Source organism: Plecotus auritus (genome assembly GCF_963455305.1).
Source record: "Plecotus auritus genome assembly, chromosome: 9".
NCBI lineage: Eukaryota > Metazoa > Chordata > Mammalia > Chiroptera > Vespertilionidae > Plecotus > Plecotus auritus.
Window position 1 is genome coordinate 155,966,441 of NC_137783.1, and position 7,053 is coordinate 155,973,493.

General features: G+C 56.5%; 1 long non-coding RNA gene across 1 annotated transcript in view; it reads right to left on the bottom strand.

The window, feature by feature from the left end:
- Nucleotides 1-2,977: 2,977 nt before the first annotated feature.
- LOC308257645 overlaps nt 2,978-7,053 on the bottom strand; it is a 16,783-nt gene continuing 12,707 nt past the window's right edge. The window contains exons 3-4 of the long non-coding RNA XR_013961625.1: nt 5,653-5,785; nt 2,978-5,073 (exon numbers count right to left, since the gene is read on the bottom strand). This is a non-coding gene — a long non-coding RNA (uncharacterized lncRNA). The remainder of the gene's footprint in view (nt 5,074-5,652; nt 5,786-7,053) is intronic.

The window sequence follows — 7,053 nt, forward strand, 5'->3', positions numbered from 1 at the left end:
AGAGAGAATCATGGCTCGGCTGCCTCCTGCACACCCCCCACTGAGGATCGAACCTGCAACCCAGGCCTGTGCCCTGACTGGGAATCGAACCGTGACCTCCTGGCTCCTAGGTCGACGCTCAACCGCTGAGCCACGCCGGCCGGCTGCCCTCGTCTCTTGGTGAGAAGCGAGTCACAGGCGCCGTCCACACTGAAGAGGAGGATGCGGGCTGGGTAACGGGTGACTCTCGGGGGTGCATTCGCCACAGGGCGCGTCAGGCCAGACAGTACTTATCCCGACGGGCGACCACCGACACATGCGAGCCGGGCCTCTGGCTCCAGAGCCTCACTCTCAGCCGTCCGCTGCCCTGTCCCCCACCATCAGCGAATTCTTTCAAATCCCACGTTCTGTTGTTAAATCATGGGTCTATCTGAGCGATTTCGCGTGGGGTACGAGGTTACTCATCTCCCCCAGCTGTGAATTAATTTGCCATTTTCCTCTTCCCTCTCTCCCCATCCCCGGGGTGAATGCCACCCGCATCAGCCCCGCCTGCTCTTCCGGCTCCGTCCCCAGAGAACTGATTTATTCCCGTGGCTTTGAATGCCACAGATATGCGGCCCCACATCCTGACCGCCCACCCGGCCTGCTCGGTCCTCACAGGTGCCCCTCTGCCCTCCGGTGTCCCACTCTGCCAGGGGCAGCCCTGCCCCTCCCTTCCCTCACAGCCACACCGAATCTGCCAGCAGACGTGTGGTAGGCTCACACTCGAAACACCAGTGTGCCGGCCGGCGTGGCTCAGTGGTTGAGCATCGACCGATGAACCAGAAGATCACGGTTCGATTCCCAGTCAAGGGCACAGGCCCGGGTTGCAGGCTCGATCCCCAGTGGGGGGCGTGCAGGAGGCAGCCGGCCCATGATTCTCTCTCCTCATGGATGTTTCTCTCCCTCTCCCTCTCCCTTCCTCTCTGAAATCAATACAAATGTATAAACACACACACACACACCAAATAAACCCTGCAAATGCGTCCAGTCTCCTGGCTCCCGCGACGAACTGTCTCTATCCCGAGTTCCCCGGGTCTCCAGGGAGAGGGGAGAGGGTCTCACCACTGGCCTCTCAGGCCGAGATCGGGATCATGGCACCCCAGGAAGCCCTGGTCTGTGCTGCGTGATGTTGCAGACACAACGGGGCCTCTTGGCTCAGGGGAGGTTTGCTCTCCTCTCCTAGGGCCGCCGCTGGGAGCCGCTGGACGGCCCGTGCCGCTGCCACTCCGGTCCAGGGGACGCTGACTCACCCAGGCCCACAGCTGCCACATTCCTCTTCCCTTAGGCTGAGGAGGTCCTGGGGGGCGGGTGGGGGGAGCCACGCAGGATGCATCGAGGTGGACGTGGGCCCCAGGCCCCGCTGGGATCCATGCCTCCTGCTCCGACACGTGCCGTCCACCTGCTGGGCCGTTGCCGTCTCCTCCGTGAGAGCCATCTCCTGTGCTCGCTCCCCGTAAATCTCCGAGGCCCGGAGGCAGAGCCAGGCAGATGCCGGGGTCTTTGTTCTCAGAAGAGTTGTGGCCAAAACTTCAAAACCTCCCGAGGAAGTGAAAGCAGGAAGAGAAACATCTGGGAGACGGCTGCTTCGCCGACATCCAGCGGCTGGGACCAGACCCCCTCCATCCCGAAACCGACGGGAGCATGTGGGAAATAAAACACGTTGTGTGGACATCGGCAGCAGGGTAGGGGTCCCTGGGGGGGATGATGAGAGGGTGGGGGTGCACCCATCTGCCTGCAGAGGGTTTCCAGACGCAGGTGGCGCCTGACAGTCGGCTGAGCTAAGCCAGCCTGGGAGCCCAGGAAGGTCACACGCTGGAGGTCACACAGTGGAGGTCACACAGTGGAGGTCACACGGTGGAGGTCACACAGTGGAGGTCACACGCTGCAGGTCACACGCTGCAGGTCACACAGTGGAGGTCACACGCTGGAGGTCACACAGTGGAGGTCACACAGTGGAAGTCACACGCTGGAGGTCACACAGTGGAAGTCACACGCTGGAGGTCACACAGTGGAGGTCACACAGTGGAAGTCACACACTGGAGGTCACACAGTGGAAGTCACATGCTGGAGGTCACACAGTGGAGGTCACACAGTGGAGGTCACACAGTGGAGGTCACACGCTGCAGGTCACACGGTGGAGGTCACACGCTGGAGGTCACACAGTGGAGGTCACACAGTGGAAGTCACATGCTGGAGGTCACACAGTGGAGGTCACACAGTGGAGGTCACACGCTGGAGGTCACACGCTGGAGGTCACACGCTGGAGGTCACATGGTGGGTCCCAGGGTGGGAGGAGCCGCTGGGAGAGCCCCAGGCACCGGGAGGGTCCCTCCCAAGTTTCCAGCTGCTAGGAGGGGTGAATGCACGGGGGAAACCACCCTGAAATGGGGACAGACCACCCGACAGAGCGGAAGGAGCGATCCTCAGAGCTCCCAGCACTGGGAACGCTCAGCGCTCAACCCAACGGGTGGGAACCTCAGAGCTCACAGGGGCTGGCCTCGTCGGAGGGAAAGATCGGCTCCAGACGAAGGCTGCGCTGCTTCTGTTAACAAGGCTCTCCACTAAGACGCACGCAGCCGGGCGGCGTGTGAACCAGGAGGTCGGGTTCGATCCCGGTCAGGGCCCATGCTCGGGTGGTGGGCTCCATCCGCAGTGTAGGGCGTGCAGGAGGCAGCCAATCCATGATTCCCTCTCGTCCCTGATGTTTCTTTCTCCCTCCCTCTCCCTTCCTCTCTGACATCAATAAAAATGCATTTTTTTAAAAAAAAAGACTGAAAAAAGGAGTTCTTGGTCACGGAGACAGGGGACCCCTGGAGGGGCCCTGGAGCAAGAAGCTGAGAGGAACGCACCCCCAGCGCCAGGAAAACACACCTCATTCCCAGGAGGCAGGGACCGCACTCCGTCCACAGGATCACCCTGCAGGAGCAGCCTGGGCACCAGGGGAAGGAGCAGCCCGCCGCTCCCGGCATTTCAGCCTCAGCCAAGAACCGTGGATGCAAAGGGGGGCCACGCGCTACACCCCACAGGCTCCGGGAGGCCTGCATGGCGGGCCCTCACTCAGAGACCAGAAGGAACCACACGGGAGGGTGTGAACGTAGACTCCACGGGAGGAAGTCCCTCGAGGCCTGCAGTCTCCTCGACAAAAGTCAACCTCTGCCACCGTAAGCGGGTCCGTCTCCTGTCCCGTGCCTCGGTGATAACATGCCTTTGAGATGTCAGAGACACCCCCCACCACCCCCGCCCTCCCGGGCAGGGGCAGAAACAGAAAACGGGGGGACTGGCTACCGTTCTCAGACATACTAATCCTGCTTGGTTAACCGCGATGGCTTGGTTCGGATCAGAGAAGGCACATCCTGACCCGCTGGGAGTTGTACGCCCCGGGGACCTGGGAGTCAAGCTTGGAAGGTGGTCCCTCTCTTCCTGCCCAGGATCCTGGGCAGATTAACCACCTTGTTGCCCACACGATGGAGTCCGCCCACATGGCCCGTGACCTGAGACCATCATACCCACTCGTGTTCCCTTTGCCTGCTGCCCCATGGAGTGCGTGTTCCGCCCTAGGAAGCAGCGGCTTGTGGTGGGGCCAGAGCAGCCTTTGGTGGGTGGCCTGCCGCTCTCCTGTGCTGCTGGCAGGGTTGGGTCACTCGCTCGTACATGAGCTCACAACTGGCCTCGGGCAGTGACCGGCACCCAGACCCCTTGCCTGTGCGGTTTCACCCTCTTGCTACCTCGCTCCCTGTGCACCTTCTCCATGTGCAGAAATGTTAGTGAGAACCCCCCACGGAAAAGAAGTGCCCCCCAGTTCTGCTCTTTTTGTTGTTAACCCTCACCTGAGGATATTTTCCCGGTGATTTTTAGAGAGAGTGGAAGAGAGAGGGAAAGACAGAGAGAAACATCGATGTGAGAGAAACACATCAATGGGTTGCCTCCTGCACGAGACCAGGGCCCGGGCCGGGGAGGAACCTGCAAGCAGGGTACTAGGTGTACTGGTTAATAATGCGGATACCGGTTAAAACTGCAGATACTGGTTAAAAAATGCGGATTTTGTAATGAAAGAAAACACAATGATTTCAAGAGAAACCTCAAAAGTGTTTTATTCAAAGTAATGTCCATCGCTAGCTACACATTTCCCCCATCTTTCAGGTAATTTGTGTGTATGTCTCAATAGAACTTTTCTTGTTTTAAGGCAGACCATTCAGAGACCCAATTTTCCACTTCTCCGTACAGTTCTGAACTGCTGCTCAGAAAGTGCGTGTGCCATCGATCAGAACAAGTGGTCATCTGAAGGAGCAAGATCTGGTGAATACAGCGGTTGGGTTCATACTTCCCAGGCAAGATCTTTTCACGTGTCTTTAACTGGTTTTGAAGTGTGTGATGGTGCGTCATCATGAAGCAAAATTACTTTGTCGTGTCTTCTGGCACATTCTGGTCATTTTACTATCTAAGCTTGGTTCAAATTGATTATTTGTTGTTGGTAGCGATCAGTATTAACGGTTTCACCTGGTTTGAGAAGCTCATAACACACCACACCTTCCTGATCCCACCAAACGCAGAGCATCGTCTTCTTTCCGAAGCGATTTGGCCTGGCAGTCGATGTTGATGGTTGACCTGGATCAACCCATGATTTTGTGCGTCTGGGATTCTCAAAATAAATCCACTTTTCATCGCCAGTCACAATTCGATGCAAAAAAGACTTCCTTTTGTGCCGTTGAAGCAACATTTTACTGATGACTTTTCGGTTTTCCATTTGTCTTCCGTTCAGTTGGTGTGGCACCATTTTCCTTCCTTTAAAATGTTTCCCATTGCTTGTAAAGGATCGGACATTGTTTGCTGAGCAACGTTTAATCTTTCTGCAAGTTGTTTTTTAGTTTGACACGCATCTTCATCCAATAATACTTGTCATTGTTGGTCTTCAGACTTTTTCGGTTGACCTGGACTGTTCTTTGTCTTTCACATCGAAATCATGACTTTTGAAGCATTTAAACCAGCGTTCACAAGTATCTTGAGAGGGAGCATGTTCACCATAAGCTTCCAGAAGTATTCAGCAGCACTTTTCTTCAAAATAAAGGAATGAATTAAAACTTCCTGCAAATGCTCTTTTTTTGGGCACGAAATTCAACATTTTTAAGCATAAAAATATCTCTGATGTTAACACCTTCAGCAAATTTGACATATGAAGTTTTGAAGCTTGTCAATACAACAAAATGGCATACATATCAAATCGCCCATATATCTACATACGTGTACCTCCATCTACTGAAAAAAATCCGCATTATTAACCGGTACACCTAGTGCGTGCCCTCGACCGGAATCAAACCTGGGACCCTTCAGTCCACAGGCCGACACTCTATCCACTGAGCCAAATTGGCCAGGGCTCTCAGGTTTACTCTTGATCCAACCCCAGAGCTTTCCCCACTTTGCTTTCTCCCGCCCCCTGCCCCCTTAACCTACCACCACGGATTTCATGTGACCCCCCTCCCGCCGCCGGCTTTTATTCTAATTGCAACATAAACTGCAAAACTGCCCTTTTCCCGAGCGTTTTCTCAACCCGCAGAGATGTTACTCCTCGACAACTGTCGTCAGTTTGGCTCCAGTGAGCTCACAGAAACCCCCTGCACGTTTGGTGTTTCTTACCTCGACAGGACCCGGCCTCGCCCTCTGGGTCTGCCCAGAACTGGGTGAGCATGGACGCTGCTGTTGGGCGGCTGCACTGGTGCTTACATTCGAGCAGGAGGAAGTTCTCCAGTCAATTGCCTGGGTTCCCACCCTAGGAAATCAGAAAAGAGAACACAAATCAAATCTACAGTGAGCGGAAGGAGGGAAGGAAGGAGGGAGGGAGGGAGGGAGGGAGGGAGGGAGGGAGGGAGGGAGGGAGGAGTAGGAGTAGAAACCTATGATGTGGAAGACAGAAAACCAATGAAACTAGTCAGATTTATTCAGAAAGAAACGAGAGAAGATACAAATCATCGACATCAGGAATGAGATAGGAGGGATCGTTACAGATCCTACAAAAAATGAATAAGAGAATTCAGCTCAGCCGGTGTGGCTCAGGGGTTGAGCGTTGACCTAAGAACCAGGAAGTCATGGTTCAACTCCCGGTCAGGGCACATGCCTGGGTTGCAGGCTCGATCCCCAGTGTGGGCGTGCAGGAGGCAACCGATAGATGATTCTCTTTCATCACTGAAGTTTCTATCTCTCTCTCCCTCTCCCTTCCTCTCTGAAATGAATAAAAACATACATATTTTTATAAATGAAGGTTTACAGGCCAAAAGGAGGGGCCTACAGACTGAGATACTAAGTGGACTGCTGAGGGGAGGTCAGCCCCCCCGTGGGGAAGGCCGGGTCTTATCAGCCCAGGACCAGACTGATGGGCCCCCGTCCACCCCTCTCCCTGCCCCTCTGTTCACTGCTCCAAAGAGGGGGCGTCACAGCCCCCAACCCATTTATCCAGCTGCCCAGGAGGGGCTGGGTGCCACAGGGGAGCTGGCATCCCTGAGAGCCGGCGGGCACTGACCGCCAGCCATGGGCCCACCCCTAGGAACAGGCCCATGTGGCCCGTGGCCGTGGGCGGAGGGTGGGGAGGCTGCAGGGAGACTGATAAGGTCAGTTCCAGGAGCCGAGGCGGAGCAGGTTCTCCTGGGACTGGAGGCCTCCCCTGGGCTCACCCGGCACACCTCTGCACCCGCTCCAAGAGGTCGGGCCAGGGTGGCAGGGCCCTGCCCTCGGGGGGCCAGCGATGTGGGCACCCCCTTCCCTGTGGCTCTGCAAGGACCTCTCTGGGTCGAGGCGGGACACGGAGGTGAGGTGGCCCGGCCCGGCCCGGCGTGTGGAGTGGAGCGAGGTCAGCTGTGGCCGCAGTGGGTGAGGTGAGTGCAGAGGCGTGGGTGTCACCTTCTCTCCCTGGGCCTCCAGCTGCCGAGGCACAGCCGCGCCTTTGTTCTGTGGGACACTCGCAGGGCCCCGGAGCACTTAGGCAAGGCCACCCCGTTGCTCAATTCCCGCACTCACCGAGCCTGCTCGCTGGCAAAACAGGCC